At 38.6% G+C, this 25,618-nt stretch overlaps 1 protein-coding gene and 2 long non-coding RNA genes across 5 annotated transcripts in view; 1 reads left to right on the top strand and 2 right to left on the bottom strand.

The window, feature by feature from the left end:
• LOC140932747 (uncharacterized) overlaps positions 1–12,174 on the bottom strand; it is a 39,790-nt gene extending 27,616 nt beyond the window's left edge. The window contains exon 1 of the mRNA XM_073382257.1: positions 12,078–12,174. The gene's annotated coding sequence lies outside the window, so the exon portion shown is untranslated. The remainder of the gene's footprint in view (positions 1–12,077) is intronic.
• LOC140932748 (uncharacterized) lies at positions 82–24,187 on the top strand. 3 transcript variants are annotated; one of them, XR_012165000.1, is made up of 3 exons: positions 82–136; positions 2,079–2,153; positions 23,467–24,187. It is a non-coding gene; the product is annotated as an uncharacterized lncRNA (long non-coding RNA). The 3 variants fall into 3 exon arrangements; XR_012164999.1 differs by lacking the exon at positions 82–136 and adding an exon at positions 165–1,073; XR_012164998.1 differs by lacking the exon at positions 82–136 and adding an exon at positions 1,630–1,703.
• LOC140934988 (uncharacterized) lies at positions 21,509–22,684 on the bottom strand. The gene is made up of 2 exons (XR_012165150.1): positions 22,177–22,684; positions 21,509–21,694 (listed from the first exon to the last, which is right to left on the bottom strand). It is a non-coding gene; the product is annotated as an uncharacterized lncRNA (long non-coding RNA).
• Positions 24,188–25,618: the final 1,431 nt, after the last annotated feature.

The following is a 25,618-nucleotide window of genomic DNA, read 5'->3' as shown; positions in this document are numbered from 1 at the left end:
ACGTTTTTAGACTTGCCACAAGGGGTCGACCTCACGTGTACAGAATTCTTATTGGGTCAATGTTTGCGGAAGATAAAAATATCGCTTTGGAAGCGGGAGACAACCACGGGAGTGAGGCCGTAAACGAGTAAACGAGGTAAGTAAACGAGGTAAACATTGTACTGAAATGCTCTGACAGATTCCCTATCCCTAAACTTTAATAGGGTCGGTTATTTTAACGAAGTCTAACTTAGGCCGCCGTTTGTCAAATCTTCGGACCTTCAGATCTCGTCCTTAGCGGGTTGTTTTAAGAAGATATATGCTTTTCTAGTCTACGCCTCAGGGGCACCCAGCGACGTTTTTCTGTAAAATAACTGTTCGAAGGAGTAAACATTGCCTCGAATTTCTTAAGCTTGAGAAAAGCTAAAACTTTCTGGATAACCATTCCATTCGTCTAAAATATTCGGAGGTTTCCTAATAGCTTAACTACGATTTTCGGAGTCTGTTATTCACATACCAAGATACTGCGATAAAAAGGTCTCCTAAAAATTTCGGTATAAAGACAAAACGTCCCGAATAAATTTTTAATGAAAGCAAGGCTACCGTCATGTCCTCCAACTTTCGACCGGACCCATAAGGGTAGCTACCACTTTCGGATGAGATGAAAAAGCCACCTAAGACTTTCGTGAAAACCAAAGTTCCCCTACGACATCCGAACAGATAAATAGTTTTTACGGCAACTCCAAATTAACCAAGCAGGCTTCTAAAGCAAAGAGAAAACAATCTGAGACACTTCTGGCGTATTTGGAATCATTCGGTCGTTGGGTGCCCCTGACGCCTGATGCCTTCAAGCAACCTTTCACGATAAATAGTTTTAGGATAAAAGCGTTAGGAAAACTGAAAATGGGTTAGAACAAGGTTTTGTTAAACACTGGCTAAACTTTTTTTAAATGACTGGCACTTAAGGCTTTTAAAAGTCTAGTGTAGGGATAGGGGATCTGTTAGAGCTTTTCACAACAATGTTTACCTCGTTTACCTCCCTCTGTCTTGAGCTCTACTACTTGTTTGCGAGTCTGTCCTTTTTTCCCTAACAGGTCAGCATTTTAATAAAGACTTTCCTAAACTATGGGTTACATGAAAATGGTTAGAGAAATACAGAATGCTAATGTCCGCGTCTGAAGCTGTATTGTCTAATCGTAAGTCTAACCCATTTCCGGTTCACTCATATACAGTCAAGTATCCCCCCCCGCTCCATCTTAGTTCCATATCAGTTTCTGCGACATTTTCTTAATTTAATATGATTGTCATAAACGAAGAGAGGGAAATTGTCTAACCGGAAGTGAGATTTTTGATACTGAAAGTAAAGCTTAAATGGGCTATCTGGCTTGCAAGAGTAAGCATATCAAATCCTCTCTCCTTTACTGCGCCGAGTAATTAATCGTACTGGTCTTAGTCATTTTATTCTGTTAAATTTTATTTTTACTGCGATCGTTGTTAAAAAACAGACATAACGAAAAACGTAACCAATCCCTCCCCCACACATACCCGCATCATCACCCCCCGAATGACTATTCTGGTTTGCAAAAGCACGTTTTGAGACTATAGCACGTTTTAATACCTGCCACAAGACTTCGACCTCACGAGTTGCATGGTAGATAGGCTTCATTTTAGGAGAGAGCTTTTTAGACCGGGAGGCGATCGAGCAAGTGATAAAGTCGCGAAAGGTGGGCCATATTTAATAGGACGAAGGCCTTTTTGGAAAGTCTAGCACGTTTTAAATGAAGCTGAATGTAGATGAAGAGCACACAGTTTTTTTTCTTCAGTCGAAAGACAACAGATAATTACGGCATAATGATACGGCCTGGTCGATTTTCGCTGCCCTAACCAAAATACTGCAGAATTTCGTTTTCTTGCCAAAATTAGGCTCATTACGAGGATAAATAAATTTGAATAGGAAAGAAAGAAAGAAATGAATTCTGGTAGTCTTAGGCATCGTTAAGTGAATCCATCATGAAAAAATTCTGTTCTCGTTTCACCATTTGTATTTGGCACATTTATGCTGTTTTATCGCATCGTCTGATTACAGTACATTTCTCTAGTTTCAGGTTTTAAGTCCTGGATAGGCTGAAGTTCAGTTTATTTATTCATTAGAAGCCTCCCACTGAGCCGTGCAGGTAGGTACCACATACCTAACGGGTACGAATGATAGAGCTTCAGTGTATTATGAGTATTTTTAATTAAAATTCATGTTTTTACCATATTTCATGCCTAACACAACGTGAAAACGTGCACTTCTCTCTTGACTTTTGTGCTTTACGATGTTTTTTTTTCTGTCTCAGAAATATCTTATTTTCCCTTATTTCACAAAATTTCAAAATCTGTCGCAAAAGATCACTGGGCTACAAATGATGAAGCGATGTAAGCGTCCTACAATAACCACTTTTGAGCCTAGCTACTACTAATGTTCCGGTAAATCTCTTTCGACATATATTGGCATTGTTTAATTTGTTTAATAGGGTACATAGGATCCTAACGAATACCTTTCCAACTGAATTTATTAAACTGCATGTCCAGTTTGGATCGGACCGGAACGAATTGGCAACCCTTGTAACTCACTAAATGATGAAAGGGACAGGATCAGTTGATTTTATGTATATGTAAAACATCAGGCTGCGCAATTATATTTACAAACTTAAATATTGTTCCAAGCACCACCGAAACACAGTCATTACGATTATTCCAATTTTTGAATCTGGGAAATATTTTGTTAATTTGATAGAGAATCTGCCTGCCGTTACCACCCCCCCCCCCCCCCCCCCCCCGTTTACTTGGCTTATTTTTTGGTGCTTGTCAGAAACCGCAGGTTACCCAAGCTCGAAATATGAGCATAATTGTTGGGAAACATTTGAAACATGGGAAGAAGAAAGATCAGTTCGATTTGGAGCTTGCGCTCTGAACGAAAGTAGTCAGCGATATAATAGAAGAAGACGCCATCCTTTTTAGTGATCATTGTTATAAAGCCATTTCAATCTTACTTCTTGAGAGCTGTCCTCGTTTGTTCTGAGTTGCTAAAATACTCAAATAGAAAAGGTGATGCCACTTCGCTTAGCTTGAATGTTTATGTTACAGCACAGTAGAATTTGTTTTGTAGTTCTTTTAAAAGTATATAAATGTTCTGCGTCAGTCTCATTTTCGCTGAATATCTCCCGATAGAATGTTGTGCTATAAATTCATTTGAGATCAAAGGGCAGACATAACGGCTAATTACTCTTGCCTGACAAAAATGTCTACATGGGTTTAAACTGGTAACTCAAAAGTTTTGACTCCATTAGAAACAAACAATGCCAGAAAGTAAACAGCTAGAATTCTTCGCGCTAGCACAGTTCTTTTTACATCTCTTGACATTTTTTTTAAATTTTGTTCATAAATATGAAACACTTTGTTTACTGACATCAGGTCATAGATCCTCAATACCATTTCATTCGGTCTGCGTATTCGGCATAATGTACCCCCTTTGAGCATGCACGTGCTCAAAGGGCTTAATTACACAACAGAATTCCGTACTCTTTGCATTTAATTTATTACGAACAAACAGATTGTTCTGAACCATTGTGTTGTTAATCCACAGCATTTTTATTACCGTAAAACTGAATTTATTTCGGCTAAGTAAGCAATAAACAAGGTGATTTTTCAGCGTTACGTTTTGTTTTCGAACGTGCCAAAATGCGGGACGTATAAAATTGCTCCCAGGGAAACAATTTGATTTGATAGTCTTCTTCGTTGAAGTTGAAGATACGGGTTGTTTTAGGCCGTATCGTGCAAGGGGGCGGGTTTCGTTTGGTATATAGTCTGCAGAGATTTTCTCCTCCCTTTAATTCCAAAAAATTCTCAGCTTGGTGAGCAAGTTGCTGAGTTTCATTTCAAACGAAACAAAGATTTTAGGTGCTGTAGAGCAGAGGGCGGACTTTTCTCGGATATAGCTGTAAACAGTTCGTTATAGTACTCAATAAATCGTTAGTATTAGGCCTGTGTATTGTTATGACTGAGAACAATGTTTTCTCTCTGGCATCTTAGATTTTAACATTTTCGTAATGTCAGGAGAGAGTTACACGGGTTTTTTTTACTCTTCATCAATCTTGGGACAATATCCTGTGCATAGTTTTGCTCAGTGTTAATTTATTCAGTATTACCATTTAATTGACGGTAGAAAGCTTAGCTAGATAAGTAGTAAGTATTATTTGTGTCAGCGACACTGTAGTTCAGTTTGTTCCCCATTCGAATGCTTTGCTTGGGTGTTTATTTATTATAATCAATATATTTTTTCAACCAGTCAGTCAACCATACAGTTGAGCTGTGTACTCAGTGATCGAGCTATGAGTCAGGGAAATGTGATAAAGGAAGCGATCGATTATGGTTAGATCTTTAGTAGAGGGAGAGCCGGTTGGTAATGACCCAAAGAAAAGAAAGCGTGTGATGTAAGGCGAATTCGTCTTAGATATTGGCCATGGATCTTATGCACGAAATCTTTCTAATCGATAAGACTTTGCTTGGGCTGAGATCAGTTCATTTTTCCTCGTTCTTGTCGCTCTATTTCAAGGACCCAAAACGTGGGTGAATAATAAGTTTGCAATCATTATTTTACCATATAAATATTTATCGTGAGAGGTGTTTGGTGGACAGGCAAGTCATCTTTTAACGTGCCTTCATGTCAAAACATTAAAAGATCGTCATACGCAATAGATTATAAGATCAACACTTTAACTGAACTCGTTACCAAAAGCACATGACTGACACAAATCTAATCTGTAAACTGTGGCTTATACAAGTTACTGCTACACTGTAGTTCATAATTCAAAGTAGACAGACTGCAAATCATCTTAGTTGCTAAAAAATATATATCTACGTGTCGCAACTGTTCATCATAAGTTGACAAGATACTGAGGCTGTGACGTAAAATATATTAAGCAATTTTCTGAACGTAATTTCGCGTGTTTTCTATTGTCACAACGTGGTATATGACCAGTCTGATAGCCATTCGTCTTTGTATCAAATTGACTTTCTCAGTTACCCCAAATATTTGCTCCTCGGGGACAAGGTGTAAATATGGTTATTGTAAGACTTCTAATCTTGCCATCGACCCCTTGGACCAGAATTAGCGCCTCTTTACATTCAATTACCTCTGCTGGTTCCATAACGTTAAAGAGCCTTTGTCCTTAATGCGAAATCATGTTCGTACCGTGCAAATAGCTGTAATCGTGACACCAATGTTTGTCTTTAACTATGCTTATTCTTCAGTTCGACATTTAAATTCTTCTTTCCTTTCATCTAGCCTTCGCACAAATATGTTTCACATAAATAAAGAAAACTGGCTTGAACGACGTAAAATCAGACATAGCTTCGATCCAAGAATCTAGAACGGACAGTTACTGGAGGATTCAGGGAATCTTGAATGCTTCTTAACTCGCACATCTCAGAACCTTCGTTGTATGAGATTTAAGCAAAATGATCGCAATAACAAATCTTTCAGCAATATTGGGGGTAATTATTTCCATTACCAGGAACTCGATCATTTAATTTGCACGTTATTACACTATACAGAAACAAATCATTATTGGGATCTTGGATAGAGTGACGATCAATTTTCAACGCTTCTCTCCTCAACATAAGGTATTTTAAGTTCAGGGAGTAACAAGGCGTTTACTCCCCGAATAAACTTATCCAACAAAGATGGCATTGCGTAGTCTATTCAGGTTTGGTTGTTTGTCATTGTATAATTTGAAAGCAGACATAGATCTCCGCCAATGATCATGGTTTATACATAAAGCAGTAACAGATAACTTGCCACAAAGGAACATGATTGTCTCTGGCCACCTTGAGAGACTAAGGCATTAATGTCCATTGCGTGTGTCATTTAGTGTGACTGATCTCACGTTATTAGTGTTTCAAGCGTTTTTTAGTTTTACCTTCATCTAACGTATTTTAGCTTGGGGTTCCGTCGTTTTGAAGTATATATTACATTCTACCAGGACATACATGTCCGGATATCATTACAGCCCCAACAGCGGTGAACAGACAATGATGGAGGACAAGACCAAGGCCGTCCACTGCTTATGGGAAAACTACCTCCATTTGTAAATTGTAAAACTGTAAATTATAATTTGTTTACCCATGAATTTTGGGACAATATTCTGTGCACGTTTTTGCTCAATGTTATTTATTTTACCATAGAAGGCAGTAGGTATAAATTGAGTCAGCAACACTGTACTGAGTTCAGTTTGTTGTCCGTTCGTGAGCTTTGCTTCTATGTTATTTAATGAATATGCTTTTTTTTCAATCCACTCAATCATGCGGTAGAGCTCTGTACGCTATGACCGAGCTGTGAGTCACGTCGAACCAAGATTACAACAAGTAGTTAGAGGCCTTAATCCAGTTTGAGTTTGATTGAATTTTAACACTCAAAGAGCATTGTGGATTGTCATTATTCAGTGCACGAACTGAAGTGGAAAGTCATTCTTCTCACTCCGATGAAAGCCTCGAAGATTTTTTCTCAAGTTTGTCTTGCACTTTATTAGGCATTTACGTAAAGTAACCATTGATTGCGGTTAGGGCTTGGGTATAGTAGAGTTAGACCTGATTGGCAATGAGTCGTATTAGACACATTCATCTTCGAAATTGGCCATGGCTCACTTAGGCACGAGATCTTAATAATTCGACGACACGAACTTGCGTGGCTGGGATAAGTTCTTCTCGTTTGTGTCGCTCTATTTGTAAAACTCAAAGCGTGGGTGAATACTAAGGTTGTAATCATTATTTTACAATGACTCTTTATCATGACAACTGTTTGATGGAAAGGGACGTCATCTTTTCACGTGCCAAGAGAAGAAGCATAACTCTTCAACCAAGATCGTGATCATACGTAATAGATTAAACGATCAGTAGTTTCGCTCGGTTGCAGAAGCACATAAACTGATATCGATCTTTGGACTGTGGCTACACGCTCTTTTTTGCCGGTGGTTATAGTTCACGAGTTTGTCGACAAAAAAAGGCTACGATTCAGAATATAAGCAATTTGTTGAGAGTATTAAATGTCACGATTTTCTGTTGGTATATATCTCGTCTGATAGCCATTCCTCCTATTAAATTGGCTTCCCTTTCCTCGGTTAACCCATATATTTGCTCCTAGCTCTTAGACTAGGTGCAAATGTGGTTATTGTAAGACTTCTAATCTTGCCATACAACGTGGGCTTGGTCAAGAATAACTGCCCCGTGACATATAGTTACCTCTAATAGCTGTAAAAACATGTAAACTCAGAGTGCCCCATGTGTTCATAATGCGAAATTCTCTTCGTACGATGCCAATAGCTGTAATCGTGACACCAGTGCTTGTCTTTCACTGTGTTTATTCTTCAGTTTCCACATTTAAATTCTTCTTTCCTTCCATCTAGCCTTTGCACGAATATTTTTGCACATTAGATTCTCTGCTCGTATTTTGGGTAGGAACGATGCTTCAGAGGCGTTTTAAGTTTTACAATTTCTCCAGGGTTAGACTGCTTGAAAGCCACTACCCTATTTCATGCAGCGCACACGTTGCGAAGAAACTTTAGTTTGTTGCTTAAGTCTTCCATTTTCACTGTTCAAAGCTAACAGTTTGAAGTACGGGACCATTATGAATCTTTAATCTCTACAAGAGTAATAGCGTAAAACTTCATTAAGACTAACCGTTTTACTCCTTTAGAAGGAGACCTTTTATCATAGTCTTTCGTCAGATCAGATTTAACTAAACCGTCGCCAACTATTGCAGGAAAAATCAATAATAGGGTTCGTTTTTTAATTGGGGGAACATATGCTTATTTTCCACGTTCCTGAATTCGCGAAAGGGCATAAATGATAAATAGAGTGAGGGCCGAAGGTGCAGATGCGTCTCTTCTTAGCACAAGGATAATTGAAATGGCTCATGGATAACTAAAATGATTTGATTCCCCAAGCGGGCCATGAATAGAGGGAACAAAATCGGAGTCCCAATAAATGGGACTCTATTTGCAAAGCTCTGTTGAAGCCTCAGTAGTGATTATTTTGTCATAAGTTTGCTGAGCAGAGAGCAGGCACGGTCAATTCACGTTTTTATTCATTCGTTTTAAAATTGAAAGCAGGTATTGATTTTCACCAAAGGTGAGTCGTAGCTTGTGGAAGCTACATAGAGCGAACACACTTCTCGTTGGCACAAGCTTGAGTGACGGAGGCAACTTATCTATGGTTTGGCTCAAGACTGATAAGTCTTCAACACAGCAAATCGGCGGGTATCATGTTATAAGCGTATTTCGAATTTCTTTTCAAGTCTTGTGTGTAGCCATAACCTGGAAACTCTCTGAGCCCTTCGACCCTCCGTTTGTGATATCTGTGTAGTCTTTATACATGAATCCAAGATGCCTTTGTGTTCATTATCAGCCTCCTAAGCGTGCGTGGAAAAAACCTACCTGTTATCATTGCGTACTGAAATGTTAGGGGAAGGCAAAACTACCGTGAATAGCTGTAATGGCAATAACAATACAAACCTACAAGGTTTCAGACTTAAGCTTGGATAGCCCTATAATATTTCTTCAAGGACAATATAGGTCTTTTTATATGTAGCTAATCCCCTGAGGTGAACTGATTCAATACTCTAAAATACCTCACGAGTTTCTCTTCACCAAGGCTTCGTTACATCAACTATGGACTTCTGCGAGGGAAATGCTGTATGAAGCAGATAAAAGTGATTTTGCCAGATTTGCATCAGCAGAATTTGCATCATCAGGGAAGCCAAAAGAAGGAAAGAAAACTGGCTTTCACGACATAAAGTCAGACATAACTTCAATCCAAGAATCGCTCGCTGGAGTCTTGAAAGGCTTCAGGGAATCTTCCATGTTTCTTAACCCACACATCTCAGAAAGCAAAAGATCGCAATATCAAATCTTTCAACGAGGCTGATCATTTTCATTACCAGGAACTCGATCACTTATTTCGTACGTTATAACGCTCTACAGAAATTTGTGAAAGAGCATCCAAGGGATCTTGGATGGAGTGGAGATCAACTTTCAATTCGTCCCTAGCTCTTAGCTTGTCATAAGGCGTTTCAGTTTAGGGATGATGTTTACTGGCCGAATAAAATGTCATCGCATTGTCGCATTGTCTACAGTCAGGTTTCTCTGGTTTTCATTTGTAATATTTGAAAGCAGACATAGATCTCCGCCAATGCCAATATAGATCTCCTCTTAGACAAAGTACAATAACAGATAACTTGGTTTAAAGGAACATGCCGATTTTCACTGGCCACCTTCATGCGTCGATGTTCTGTGCGTGTGTCATTTAGAGTGACTGAACTCGCGTTTTTCGTTTTTCAAGAGACTTATAGTTTTGCCTTCGTCTGACGTATTTCAGCTTGTGGTTCTGTCGTCTTCAGTTATGCATTCCTGTTGCGGTATATATATTACATTCTACCAGTACATGCTTTTGTTTTTATCTGCATTACGGCCCTGACAGCGACGTGCAATTGATGATGAGGGACAAGGCTGTCCACTTCTTTGTGGAAAAATTACCTCCAACTGTAAGTTGTAAAACTATGAATATATAGTGGCTGTGCTTACCCGCAAAACACTTAGGAGTTCTTAAGAAGTTGCTTAACTGTGAGCGAGCGTTTCAGATCGAAGTGTTATTTGGAAGCTTTGGTTCTTGGGGAGATTGGAAAATTGGAGTAACCGTAGAATAACCTCCCGGGGAAGGGAGAGAGCCAACAACAAACTCAACCCACATATTTAATATTGAAATAACGCCATATCTAATATTTTAGCGTCGCGAAAGTGATGTGAACTGATCTGTTGGCGAGAGCAATGCTTATTTTCATTCGAAAAATAAAAACAGAAAAAAATCGAGACTTGACTTTGATTGCTGCATATCTTTGTTGATGGCTCGCGGTGATTCAGACTTCTCCTTCCCTGCAAATCATTAAGATATATTATTTACTAGCAAATTCAACTTAATCTGACTTAACCTTTATATCTTTGGTCAATACTTTCGAGAATTTTACGAGCTTTTTCTCCTACTGCGAAGTATTTACATTGTTGAAAGCATGGTCTTTAATTTTAAAGAGGCTTGCCTCAGTTGAGAGCATCCTTCTCGTTGATTTCGATTGATATTTGCACGACAAGAAAGTCAGACAAAAGTTAAGTCCTTTGATCGACTGAGAAAGAAAAGTAGTCTATTCTGTTGGAAATAATTTGTAATAAGAGCTTTACAAGCTAAGAGCACTTTAAACGTCTAATCGCTTGGTTTATGCAGTTGGAAATCAGCAGCCATTTGCGACTCCCCGGAATGAATTTGCTCCAAATGCAAGGAAAGTTTCATACCTACGGAAGATCATTTAAGAGAGTCTTAGAAATGCGAAGATGTGGCCATTTATCAATGTAAAGACATATATTGGAGGAGGATCCTTTCTGCGTTTCTGATTTATTTACTTGTACGTCTTAAAATCCGCCTTTAATTTGTACGGCATGAAGTATCATTGTTTCTTTAAGCAGTTACGTAATTGAAAGGCCAAAGAAGAAGTGAACTGATTTGAAACTTTAGCTGTCCGAAATGTGTAAATTGAAAATCATGTTTGCATTGGCGGTGTCGATGACTAACGCAGCCAGAAATAGAGCAGTCCATCGGAGAAGTTGGAACATAAATAGACTCAGATCTGTTTCTACGTTTCAGAGCTCACCCGATCACAACTATTTTAGCGAGGCATCATCTCTCTCGGTACATTACAGTATGCTTATAGCCGTCGGTTCAAATGGAGGCCTATTTGCTGCTAAAGGACTATCAAGTGCAAAAGGAACAGGGACAAGCTTTGGGATTCTCCATTATGAGCTCATTGATTACAAATCTAAGTTGGTTTAGAACAATTTCCATTTGAGCTCTGCTCTATTTCTACGCTTCCTGGGTTGCTGTCGAATGTTTTTAAGCTCGAGGTTTGGGGTTTATATTTAGAGTAAATGAAAGCGTTTTTTATATTTAGTCTAAATTAAAGCGTTTTTCCACGGATTAATTGTCAGTAAAACTTTCTTTTAGGGTTTCACACCAAGGTGAAATGTGGAGCCATACAAAGTGACATTTTTTTTTCTTCCATCAGGCAAGAGAGATGGAGAAAGTAACTGATGATTACTTAGTAGTTTAACTTGAGCAGATCTACAAACGCACCGTTTTAAAGTAGCTGTGGTGCTTTAGGATACTGCTACATCATTTGCCACATAGATTCTCAGCTTATGATATAGATCATTTTGTTTCTTGCGAGAATATTGAATTCAGTAAAAGATTCCGTTAGCTATTCGAGACTGCGTTACGAAAAACAGAGAGTTAAACTTCTCTGCGTCTTTTAGTCTTGTTCGTCCAGTCGACTGCGCTGCTGGCGCTTTATCGAGTTTTTCAAGGCTTTATGTTTGGCCTGTAAATCGGCGATCTCACGGGGGAAGTACGAATACTGATGTTTCCTCGGGGTGAAAGTTCTGGAGAGCATTTTTGGCGAGAAAACACGTGTGTACACTCAGCCTCAAAAAATGGCGCCATAACAGATTTTCACTCACAAAATGAACTTCTAAGTCCGACCCAAAGATTTGTACACCGTTTCTTCCTTTTTCCTGTGGCGGCTATCGATAATTCTTGGCCTCGCCCAAGGTTGTAGTGCGCAATGGTGCAACATAAAAGAATTAGAAGGTTTTTATCCTTCTGTCTTACTTTCTTTCTAATTATATTTATCTAATCGTTATTCAGGGGCTACAAGAAATCTTTCAAATATATGATTATGGGACCACCATACGGTCGTAGCTTAATTCTAACCTGTTATCACAAAATGAAGAACTTGCTAAGTCCCACCCAAAGATTTGTACACTGTAGCGGCTATCGATAATTCTTTGCCTTGTCCAAGGTTGTAGTGCGCAATGGTACAACATAATAGAATTAGAAGGTTTTGTCCTTCTGTTTTACTTTATTTATAATTATATTTTTCTAATCGCAATTCAGGGACTGCAAACAATCTTTCAAACATACGATTATGGAGCGAACATAAGTCGTAGCTTGATTCTAACCTGTTATCGCTGCTGAGAAGGTTGTCTGGTGTAGAGCTTCCTTGAATCAATAACGTCTTTCATCGAGCACGGGTTCAAATGGTAGGTCCCCGTGTCGGGAAACGAGACTTAAAGTCGAGCACGCGACATGACACCTTTTTTCTCGCTCCCCCCCGATTTTTTTTTAATACTGTTATTCGATATTTTAGGATGGTTTATCAGCCTGTGTGTGCTTAAGGTTTTGTCAAGGTCGCTGGTTTGTTTGTTTGTTAGCCAACCCTAGCTTTAACCATTGGCATTTGAAAGAGTAGTGTTGTTAAGTTACACTTTGAAAATTTCCAGAGGACACTTTTTACCAACTGAAAACGTAAGGCAAATTTTGATTACTACGCCTTTTCTACGGCCGGGAAACCATTCACTAACGTTTAGTGGTCGTCGATGCTTATGACAGACGTACCTTAAAAAGTCGGACCGACGCTTAAGTGACATTAAGTTAAGTTGCATAACTGTCTCGAATTCTCCCAACCCCTCTCGCGTTTGTCAGAAATCAGGCTATGCAAATATAGGAAAAAAGTTTTCTATTGGCTTTATAAATTAACTTTCTCGAGAAAAAACGCAAAACTATTTGTTATGGCAGTGATTAAAAGAAAATTCTCACCAGTTGCGAAGTCTTGCTTTGCAAAAAAGATGCTTTCCAAAATACGGATCTTTCTCGCTTAAAATGTCAGCTTAAGCGAAAAAAAAATGACAAAGCATGTTTGTAAAGATTTTACAAGTTTCAGCCGACGAGGGAATGGGTAAATAACGTAAACTTGTCGAGTTTTCAACTCATAAACTTTTTCAAATTCGTACTTGCGTGATCAGCGCGCAAAAGGCAAAACATCTTGACGTCACAACCATGTTTACATATAGAAAAATATGAAACGGCAAACTGATCCTTACGGCAAGGTGATGAAGAAGTAAACAAACCGCCCAATATTTCGGTTTGATAACAAACCTTCTTCAGGGACCAAAAGAAAAATGGAAATAAAACGGTTCTATTTCCATTTTTTCTCATATTTTTCTACGAGTTTTAAAATTGCACTGATCCCTCTCTAGGTTTGTTGCTGTGGACTTGCTGACATGTTGCATGTTTACATACTCTCTCTCGGCCAATCAGAGCGCGCGTACTATCTTAGTTATTGCCACATTCCCAACATTCCCTCAACAAATATGAAAAGTTTAAGATAATCATGTTGTTAATCACACACTGCTCTTGCGCGATTAAGCCAAAGACTGACATTTCGAGAATAAAAGAAATGTGACGACATTGTGACAACGAAAAGTAGGTTGAGTTTGATCGTCCGGGTGAACGTAGTCCTAATAGGACTGTTATTGTTGACAGTGACTGACGTTTCGACAACCTGTGTGGTAGTCATCTTCAGAGTCAAAGTGAATTGTATCACGTCAGTTGATGGTATTATACTCTGGTTATTGGTCTGATTGATCAATTACGTTGCGATGTTATTAGTCGTCTGTCAGCTAAGCCGTGATGTTATTGGCTATGAAGATTCGTAATCAGTAATTGGTGCGTTTCGATCCATCTATTGTCACAGTTAAACAGTCGTCTATTGTTAGTCAAATTGTCAGTTCTCCAGTCGTTCTGTCGTCGTTAGTTTTGCTTGATCTCGTCAATAAGTCGTTTATACGGCGCTGGTGACTGTTGGCTACGATTCAGGGGCGTTTGTTCTAAGTTAGTAAACCAGCTTTCTAAAGTAAGACGTTAATAGTACTGTAGAATACGTTATACGTGTCGCAGAGTCCGAGTCAATTCGATGTTTCGTCTGTAAAATATGGTGCTTGGAGTTTTTGCTTGATCGTACATAACGAGAGAGCGTCATTGTAGTGGGAATTTGGGAGTAGAATAAGTAATACCCTTTTCTGAACTCGCTTAATCTTATTGTGTAGATAGATGGATAGGCTTTTTATTCACGTGACAAAACAGTATTTGAAGATAGAGCGTAACAATGCAAAGTTGATATTAATGATGATGAAGTCACTAGAGGGAGTTCGATCTGTCTTGTGTCGCGTCTAACAACTGCAAAATTATCACCTTCAACTTATGTCGCCCAGCAAAAAAATGGCTTGTGTCCCCAAACGAGGGGGTGATGTCTTAAGCTAATTATAGAAGCTGATGTCTCGTTCTTGAACAGTTTTGTTCTAACAGAGAATCTGCTGGGGGTACTTGCTTGCTTTTAGAACTCAGAAATAAAAGTAACTTTCTTTAAAATCGCCTTAGCTGAAATTGTGAAGAAAATCAGCGGACTTGGCGTCAACGAGAGGCTATGCGTAGCCTTATGGCTATTCTTATGCAGAAGATAAAAATTGGTGACTATTGATAGAAAGCGCTACAAACTCTGTACAGTCTTGAACATCTTGAAGAGAGAAATAAACTAGATTGTGCTTTTCCATTGGCAACTGATTACGCATATTCACCCTACTGACAATATCAATTAATTACTGGGCCCAGTTGCTCGAAGGTCGATTAGCGCTAAACCAGGGTTAAATTTTTAACCGGGGTCTCTTTTTCTTTTCACCAAAAGCATTTTCTCGGACAATTTTCTCTATTCTTTTCAGAGTAGCCAATCATCAAATTGTTGACAAGAAGAATTAAACTGAATTTGCTTGTTAGGCTCTCATATCTGAATTCAAATTTCGAACTAACCCTGGGTTTTCTTAACCCAGCTTTGAACAACTCGGCCCAGGTCTCTTGCATCAAAGTTCAGTGGCATGCAATGCAGAAAAATCAACGTTACAGAAGTACCTGGTCGTGTCCCTGTACCTCTTTCAATTTCATTTTCATTTATTTGTTTTTTTAGTCACTCACATTAAATAAAAATAAAACGTTACAAGAGGTGTTAAAATATAAGTTGTTGTGACAAGGAAGCCTAAAGAAGCTGGGAGCTTATAGCTTTCTTAAGATATATTACAAAGGCTTACCTGATTGCGGAGTGAGCAGAAAACGTAAAACTTAAGCGACAGAACAACTATTAATGAGATAATTTTCCAGATTTTTTTAAAAAACAAAAATGGAAGAGGAGCTGGTTAGTGTAACTGGCAAAGAATTCCATATTGTTGGTCCTCGATAAAGGATACTGAACTAGTTCTACAAAAATGAGGTATATACTGAGAGGCTAGTCGAGTTTCATAATGGTGAACCTGGTAACCACTTAAAAAGAGGTTACGAAAGCTACTAGGCAAAACATTATGATGATAGGAATACATAAATGTAGCAACAGAAAAATAATTAATGCTATATATGTCAAGGACTTTAAGTTTGCTAAATAATGGCGCAGTATTTGCTAGATAGTGAGCTTTTGATATAAGCCGCACTATGCGCTTTTGCAAGAGGTAAATACAGTTTAGGTTAGAGCAATAGGTAGAGGACCAGGCAACATTACGGTATGTTAGGTATGGATATACTAGAGAGTAATATAAGGTCAGCAACGATTTGGATGATAGATAATAGCGAGATTTTGCAATAAAATTCGTTTTAGTCTTGGCTTTAAGGTGATTCCCTAGTAAAAGAACCTAACATAGATTGTAGATGAAACTTGGTACACTGATGTAACAAGTCAAGAAGATGATAAAAAGGTAATAAAAAGTGGGGGTCACCGTGCTCTTTTTGACGTCACAATGCTGACAAATACGGCTATTTTGGACCCTTTAACAAAAACCGCGCGCAGCCCAAAACTAGACAAAAAGGAAAGGTTTTTTCAATGATGCATGTGGTATCGCACAGAATTTGACTCTAATGTATTGTTTATCCACTTACGTACCAGAAAAATGCCTTTTAACGCCCTTGTTTTTACTTTACGCTCCAAAGTAGAATTGAATTGGACCCGCGCTATTCGACACGTGATAGCTCAATCCGTACAATTTAGTAAAATTGCCAGAAAACTGAACATAGATTTGTGCCAACTTTTTTCTCACCGAAAGGAAGCACTGTCCTTATTAAAATCATGAAATAAAAAATGGGGGTCACCAAATGCATTTTCCTTGATTTTTGAGAGAGGACTGGGGCGAGTTTCAAAATAGAATGTATGCGAAAGGGGGAAGAAAGTATTAAAAAATCCGTTTTTACAGAATTTACATCGAGATATCACATTTAGGACACAATGTGATAAAGAAAGCGTTTAAATGAAAATCAAAGTGAATAAGCACAAAATTAAACAACCACTATCGAGGTTCTTCGTGAGGAAGTCGAACTCAGCAACACGCGTACTGCTTACGTTATGCACATTCCCACCACATTGAGTCTCACCTCGGCAAGAAACAACCGCAAGCAAAAATTGCAATGGCGTTTCTCTTAGGTCAACTTCATTTTAATAATGTTACTTCACATGCTCTTTTTTACGGAGGCCATCTTGTTATGCGCAGTAACAGATGTGCAGTGCAAAACCAGGGAATCACCTTAAGCCAAGTAACTAGTTTTGCAAGTTCATTGTTAGCAATGGAAACCAAGTGGTTGGTATTCCTATGGGAACAAGATATATTTGTATCATCAGCAAACAGCAAAGATTGAGTCAGGCTAGAGACATTAAGAAGATCGTTTATGTAAATGATGAACAGAAGAGGCCCAAGGATTGATCCCTGTGGCACGCCACACGAAATTTTCCTATAGTAAGATTGATGGGACGCAAACTGGACAAACTGAGTTCTATTCTCAAGATAGCTTTTGATCCACGACAAAGAAGTGTCCCGAATACCATAGTGTTGCAGTTTGTGGCACAATAGTTTATGATTAATGGTATCAAACGCCTTAGAGAGATTTAAGAATATGCCTAAAGTTGATTCATTTCTGTCGATAGCTGAAGATAAGTTGCTAATTAGATCGATTAAATCATTCTCTGTTGAGCTAGTGCAGTCGAATGATTATTACGGAATCCAAATTGTTTCGAGTATAAGATATTATGCAAGTTCAAGGATTCAGTCAGTCGGTTGCACATGACTTTCTCAAACTGTTTAGAAAAAGCTGGAAGAATTGATATTGGCTTGTAGTTACTAAAAGGTGTTGGATCATCTGCCTTAAAACCCGGAATTACTTTAGCGACTTTGAGAGATTCAGGAAACACACCAGTAGACAACGAAAGGTTAATTATGGATCATTACAAGGGGTTGAACAATATTTCGCTGTGCTTGAGTCAGTAACTTGATTTGAATACGATAATTATTGTTGTTTATTAGGTTAACATTAACAATGACTGACGATTCGTAAAACACGATAAACTAGCGTACAATTCATAGCCAATATACTCTAACTTTTCGTCTTTTGGGTAATTATGGACCCATGCGTATTATTCTTCCTGGACCATTAAGCTTTCAGTTTAAGCTACTAAGGTGGTAATTAGCAAAACCAGCGAGGATAGATATTTTCACTGGTACCTCATTTAGCAAATTTTGACTAATCCTGACTGATTAACAGACAAAAAAAAAACAAGCAACGTTTGGGGAAAAAATCCACTGCTAATTTTGCTATTTACCTACTGCTCTTTACAGATTAAAATTTCTCCCTTTGTTGGAAAGAAAGCCAGCCAAAATTTCATGCGAAAGAAAGAAGATAATGTGGGCAACAAAACTGGCTAAAAATAGAAAGGCAAGGGGAAAAAGAAGAGAGCGAGAAAGAAATTGAAATAGATTCGCCAAAAAAAAACCAAAACAAAACAAACTCCTGTCGCTTGCGTCTTTTTTATCTTGTATTAGTGTTAAAGTGCTACTACGATCAAAATTTAATATCAAGTTTGTTACAAAAACGCTTTCTTTTCAGCTTATCAGAAGTGGCTGTACCTGTTTCGGTCATTAAAGTGAACTTTGGCGCCCTCTAAGTGAAAATATTGAGCTTGAAAATGTAGGTTTTTCGAGTCCGCCATTACAAATTTATGTTCCAGTGACAAAGCTATTATTCTCTGATTGTGACGTCATTTTCTGAACGCGCCAAGAAAAGAAACCTGAACCGTGAGAAAACAGCGAGCGATTCTCAAAGCTTCGCTCGTCTTCGCCTGATTCTGGAATTGTGAAGGAGGAAATCATAGATTACGATGACTCTGTAGAACCAGCACCGACTGAATATGAGAAAGTCAAATACTAAGGGCAGCTAGCCTCAGAGAAGGAAAAAAACACACTTCACCAAGTCGTATTTTATGCAGTTTTTGCCGACGGAGATTCGGACTACTGGTGGGTGTATTTGTATACGTACTAGCTATAATAATAATACACAGGCAAGACGATCGAGAGTTCGCACCAATTTCACCTGCCTTCTAGCCACTCTCGAGTGCTCATTTATCCAAGTGTAGATAAAGTTTTGCTTTATAGCTCTTCAGGCGCAGCAAATCAGAGTGGGTACAGTTTTCTGTTCAGCTAAGTTTCAGTTCTAAAGCAGCCCGCTCGTTGTCATATGCATGTGTGTTTTTTTTACCATCTTAAACGGACTGCTGTCCTTTATTATTGAAACTTGAATTGTTACTTTAGTGTTACGTATCTGAGCTGAGGATTTTAGATCTAATGTTAAGTTCTCTTTGTCAGAAAAGTTAATTTACTCATTTTCAATACAAATAGATAAATAAGGGGATCGCTCGCTCTTGATTTGGTATATCAATTTAATAATTTTCAGTGCTGACATTAAAGACTGTCACATTGTTTGTAGCTCATGTTTTTTTGCAAAGGCTGTGTCTGCCTATGCCTTCCCTATCGATTGACTGCAGCTCATCACTGCAAGTTATAAATTGCAACGCTAATAAAAATTCAGAGATTTCACCTCATCCAACTATTGTCAATGATATCCCCTTGTATTCCCATAACTTTTATAGATAACTTTACGAAATTGTTGTATGTGACATTTTTTTTTTAATTTATTTATTATTCAAACCCAGGTGTGCATTTTTTGGATGCTCTACTGAGACCAGCTTTGAAGCTTTGGCTAGACAAGAAAATATATACAGTGGAAAGGTTAATACAGACATGATATGATGTCTATATTATCTGGGTGTCCATATTAAGTTAGCTCTCTAGAAAAAGGTGACAGACACGTGATTTATTTTATATATAGCATAAAGGAACAAGGAGGAAGAAGGGTAGGAACAATGACTGTAGCAAAAAGCCAAGGACGTGAAACTTGTTGAGCAGGAGGCAGAAAATTTATCAAAGGACTACAAACAGGGGAAGAAAGAAAGATGTATCAAAGTCAAATGTGTCATGCTATTTGGCTGCAGATGTTTTGGTTATAAAATCTTATTAACCCGTGAACTTGGTACAATGTCTACAATTGGCACATCATTGTGACAAGAAAAATAGAAAGTGCCTGGGTAACCAGTGTCTTTAAAGCTGGCTTAAGAATATATAGGAATTTTTGACTTGAAACACAGAAAAGTGGTTGTTGTCCACATTAACTACTGTGCGTACTAAGCCGGTTAATTTTAAAGAAAAAATGTATGCTTTTCCTCAGGACAAACAAAACTGCCTGTTATATATGGGTGTCTAATTAAGAGAGTGTCTGTAGATCATAGAGTACTGGGTTATCACTGCATTAATAAATTATTATTATTTTGCAACTAACTTTATGTATTGAAAAACTAAACGGTTCAGTACATCACTAGGTTGCACGATTCTGCTGATAACACAGTGTGCCGTAAATTCACTGCCTCTAGGAAGAAGTGTTACACAGTGGAAATTATGTTCATCATGGAGGCCCATCCTTGATTGTGCTCTGTGGGTTTTTCTTGCTGGGTTTTTCCATTGTAAAATATTATTAGAAACTAGCATTTTTAAGAGTTCAAACCCCTAAGAGGGCCTGGGAAGCAGTTTTTAACGTGCGCGGACTGGTGACCACCTACATTGAGGTTGGGGGGGGGGGGGGGGGGAGCAAATTTGGCTGTTCTCTCTTTGTGGCTGTTTAGAACTGCCAGATTACTGAACCTTTCTTGAGTCATTGTTGAGCAGAGTCATGTTCATAAATTTCAAGCCGCTGAAAAGTACCTTTCTCCTGCTGAGCGTGATTGCACATGCTGAATCCACCACTAGAAGTTTGCAGATCATGATATTACACTGTAGGTTCCTGTAATGCCTTCATTTTGTCTAGCATGTCATTGAAATGTACCAGAGACCACATCATCAGCTGATATAATTCGTTTTAAGAAACCGTAGTTCACGGAGTAGTCTTCAGATTTAATCAAGAACCTTCATCAAAAAAGACTATTCCGCATTATTGCAAATGCTACATAGCTTTACTGGTTTGAAAATGCAGAAATCTAGGACGATTGACTTTTTAAAGGCTTACCACGCATCACACTGATGGTATCAAAACAGACCAATAATAAATTTAGATGCTGGAAGATTCTTATTCCGACAAAGATACTATTCATATGAAAATGTATATTACAATGGAACCTCTATAACTAAGTCCTCGGTCTAACAAACTATTTTTTTTACTCCAGTGATAGTAAAATATAAGGCAATATGAAAAAGAACCTCGATAAAAGTTAACAAACCTCGTTATAATAAACATATTTTGCCAGTCCCTTGGCCCTTCGTTATATCAAGGTTCCACTGTACTTAATTTTATTTATTTATTTTTCAAAAAGTGGGGAAGCCCCTTTGTCCTGCGTGGGCCCTGCCCTAGCTTGGCTCAGGTTAGATAACCCCCTCAAAATAGACTATGCTAAATCAGGCAACAAAGAACAATAAAATTGCAGCCTTTAAACAGTATTACAGCCCTTGGCTTGTTTATTGTAATCACTGGTATGACTAAAAAATAATGGATTTGTATATTGCACACGGTACGTAAGACCTTAACTTGTCCTCCAGGTTCTTAGCTGGGGCCTCACATTTATCTTGTGATCAACAAGTGTGCAGATCAATTGTTACAGTAGGGTGGACAGTGCCTTTGTATGTGGTAAGGGGCCATGAAGCTTCCTTATTTATAGGAATAACATTAGTCTATCCCATATTAAAAGATACACCAAGGTTTTTTGAAGTAGCAAGGCTGTGCTCTAAGAAAAATTGAAAGGAGCCCAGTGCTCCGGACCCGTGAAATCCTGGGTGCACAGCACATGATTTCTATGAAAAAATTTCCTAGTTGCCCCGGAACAATAGTTAACTACCACGGGCCAACTGGGTGCTGGTAGAGCACAACCTCGAGTAGTGAAACATAAAGCAGTAGTGATGAGCAGGGGCCATGGAACTATCTCATACATGTACATAACCCTCAGTTGCAGTAAATATTTCAGTGACCAAGCCTTGGTGATTATTCATTTTTAACTTGCAATTTGTCAGTCACATCACTTCAGTGATTCAGTGCATGAGTGTGTTGGAGTTTACATCTCAAATTATGATATACGATAATTATAATTATTATAAGTATTCAATGCGAGATTGCAAAACTTTTCGTTATTCACTCAAAAGAATAACAATACACAACATTCAAGATAGGATCACAATTTTATTTTAAAGACCACATCAGTAAATGGTAATAATTCTTGCTGTATTTTACAAAATTGCAAAAACAGTTTTTGGAATAAACTTGTGCGGGCTCTCTTGCTTTAGCTTGTGGTTTGAACTGACAATGTGTCTGTGCAGTTTAAATCAGGCTCTAAGTTTTGGGAATACTAAAATTGACAAAAGCATACCTTTAATTTGTTTAGTGAAGGTTATAGCGATCAGCATGTTGGAAATACTAAGGAATTTACTGTATATTAAAATATCATACCATTCAGATTGCACCATGATCCTGATAGATTTTAATACTTTATAATAAAAATTTACAAATAGAGCTTTAAAGCTTTTTATAAAAGCTCAAAGGAATGTTAATAGTGGTAACAGAAAAAATAGTACACTACAAGAGCAAGGTGTGAGCGATAATAGTGTTTACAAAACTAGAGGGCTCTCTGTGATCTGTTGCCTCAGGGCAAATCTTTTTGAAAGTTTCCTAAAAGTTTCGTTGTCGTCGCGTTCCAGCGCGAAGAAAGGTCTAAGAAAAAATTTATCTTCGATGACTTTGCCAGTAGTAAAAGCAAAAATCACCACGGGCGATATAAATAAACTTTGCGTTGGGGACATTCACTGCAAGTTTTGCGAACTGTAAGCTTACCTCCATGCGCTCCCTCTTTATGCGAAGATTTCTTTCCGGATTCAAGATCTGTCGATTGATCTTTCTTCCATATGCTAGCAAACGATCCAAGTTTAATTTTCCGCCACTGGTTTGCGTTGAAAGCCCCGTAAATGCTATTGCAGCACTCTTCGAAGTTATCAAACCGAGAAAACAGCGAAACTGTCAGCTGGAAACAAAGCTATTCCTCGAATCTGACATTCAGTTGGTCAGACTCGCGTGCAGCTCAATTCTATCGATTGAAGCGGTTGCTGCACACATACGGAGCCTAATGTAGTAAGATCGAAAGAGTCTTCGTAAACAAGAACGCATCGAAGTGGGAGGAAAGGGAACATTGTTGAGCAGGGTTCTTGGCAGAAAATTGTCATACTGTGTGTACTGCGTTAAGTAAATGACGTCACAAAGCAATTGCCTTGTGTTCTTGGTAACCAGGCCACAGGAACATAGCGTTTTAATGGCGGACGAAAATTAATGGTTTTTGAGCGCCAAAAAATACCACTTTCCTTAATCGTATGAAGCCTTAACTTGCACACCATGTACTTCAAGTACTAAACTGCCAATCTAGCGAAAAAAAATGGTAGTCAAAGATTTGATCGTAGTAGCACTTTAAATTTGTCTCAGATATAACAGCAAGATTTGAATGTTGTCATATTATAAAAAAAGCTTCAGAGGCAGAGCACCGCTACGCCTCCTTGAAACTCCCTGCTCTCTGACAATCGCAACTAATGTTGCTTTTAGCCCAGGCCCGTCTGCTGCGGTGAGAGAGGTTATGTAAACCCGCTGAAATTCTCTGCCATTTCCCCTTATTCTCTGTAGGCTTCTCTGTACGAGAGGCTCGCACTGACTATTGTTTTACTGTTTGGAAATCGAGAGTTGGCCGTTATCAGACCGAGATAAATTTGGTGGGGGATTCAATTTCAAAAACAGTTAAAATATAGAGCGTAACACAGCATGTCGTAGCTATGGGCACATGACTTCGTGAGGTACAGTGACCGTTCCGAAAGGAGAAGTGTCGCGATTTGTGGTAATTGCTTTGAAAGTTCAAAATACGGACGGCTCAAATGAAATCTCAAAATAATTGTTCGGGTATGCTTAAAATTACTTTACTAGTCTGCTCAAAGGACAGTGAAACCTTATTAAGCATATACTCTCACGGGCCCGGGCCTGCCTAATGTGCGCTTAATAGAGGTATCCGTTTAATTCGGTTGATTCTTACGAATATGGGGAGTTAAACTTAAGAAATTAACTGACGCTTCTTTTCGCTTAATACAGGATGTGCACGTACGCCTTATGTGGAGTCGGCCTGATCCTGATGCAGGTTTCACTTCATAAGTGTCTCTTGCTCCTAGTTTCTCTCACCGAACGTCCCTAACGACGAGCAGCGATGAAAAATGGCTGTAACTAGGATGGAAATGGCTTTCAACTAAAACAAATGGGGCCGTGTTTTTGAAGGTCAACTCTTGGGCTGTCGAATAATGTTCAAAAGCTCATTATGCTTTACTTTCCCTTGCGGCGAATCGCTTGACATCTTAAAAAAAGAAGACTTACCATTAAGTTACGGTTAACCGTCGAACTTTACATGAGACGAACATCATGCTGATAAGAGAGAACACGATAGGAACACGTTGCCACACGACAAACATGAAATCTTTTCCACATGCCTTGCAAGAAGTTTTGCCATATTTGATTCAGAACCAATAAAAGTTCAAAGTGTTTTAAGGGCGGAGTCAAGCAAACGAAAGATTTTGATTTCAACTCCTTTTGAGGCTGCACGACTCTGCCTGCGAAACCTTGCATTTTGACTGGTTTTGAATTGATTGGTTCGAATTTCTTAAAAAATGGGTCAAAGGCAGCGCCATCTTCGCTGTAATACTAGCTCGACTGTAAAAATTACAAAAAAATAATCATATAAGACGAGGCGTCGTGTTAGACTCTTAAATATCCCCTTGAATACTGGGTTTCACTGTATTAACCCTCTTAGTCCATCACGATTGCCACCACCGCAATCACCATATTTCCACATCTCTACTCCTCCTCCCCTTTCTCCTCCTCCTCCTCCTCCTCCTTCTCCTCGATCTCCTCGTATTTATTGTTTTCCCTCCCGTTTCCTCGTCTTCTATTAGCCCTTCTAGTTGTTTTGCTTTACGCCTAAAAAATGGCAAGCTACAGCAGACTAAAACAAGAACTACTGGAAGGGCTTAGAGGTTGGTAAATGGGTGGTGGAGGGAAAATAATGGAATTGTGGTGGTGGTGAAGAGAAACTACAATAGTAATGTGATGGTGGTGTTGTAGTGGAGGGAAAACAATACAAATACGTGATGAGGACAATAGAAATTTGGTGGCGTTGGTAGTGGTGGTGGTAGAAGTGGTGGTGGAGGGAAAACAATTGAAAAGTGGGATGGTGGAGAGAAAGTAAGAAATAATGTGAGTAATGTGACGATAAGGACAATAAAAATTTGGTGCTGGTGTTAACAGTAGTGGTGGACGGAAAATAATGTGGTGGTAGAGGAAAAACAGTGAAAGATGGTGATGGTGGTGTTGGCAGTGTTCGTGGTAGTAGGAGGAAATAGAGCGGAAGGCCTCGGGTCTCAGGCATTATGCTATATCTGTTTCACTCCAATTTCGAACTGTTTTCCACTTTTCCACGAGGAGAACTCTACTTTATTGCTGGTTTTCACTGTCACGCCATCGAAAACAAAAACCAAAACCGTTCAGCAGATAAAGACTCACTGAGATTCAGGTCCGTGCAATTTTTTCATATAAGAAAAATTCGGAGAAATGCTTTTATAGAGCTTTGTACGGACGGAGACGCTATGTTGGTGTGTTGTTGAGGGCCCAGGGCTCATTTACTTATGAACATTTACGACATGTATGTATGTATGTATGTATGTATGTATGTATGTATGTATGTATGTATGTATGTATGTATGTATGTATGTATGTATGTATGTATGTATGTATGTATGTATGTATGTAAATCTTTATTTAAACATGGGAAATCATCAGTTAAGCTTAAGTTAAAAACTAAAACTAATTACAACTGCTTTACATGATTGTCGTGTGGGATCCGATATATCAGCTACCTTCTTGATATTTCGCTTAAAATACTCAACGGATGCAGCATTTTTTAAGTTTTGGGGCAAGTTATTCCATAACATGGCCCTGCAGTAAGAGAAGCTTCGTTTGAAATAATTGGTGCTTGGTTTGGACAGGGTCAGCCTTCCCTCAGAGTTTCTTAAGTTGTAAGCAGAGTGACGCTGAGAGAAAAGACTTTGTAGATATTCCGGAGCAAAGTCATTCCTGGTTTTACACATCATTAAGGCTTTTTGTTTCTTTCGTCGAAGAGATAGCCTCTCCCAGCTGAGGGTGGAGAGAAGGTGGTTTGAGCTCGAAACAAAGGGTGATTTAGTAATAACTCTGGCTG

The sequence above is a fragment of the Porites lutea genome, chromosome 4 (genome assembly GCF_958299795.1).
Source record: "Porites lutea chromosome 4, jaPorLute2.1, whole genome shotgun sequence".
Taxonomy (NCBI): domain Eukaryota; kingdom Metazoa; phylum Cnidaria; class Anthozoa; order Scleractinia; family Poritidae; genus Porites; species Porites lutea.
Note: the sequence above shows the minus strand (reverse complement) of the source record. Positions and strands in the feature narration are given on the sequence as shown.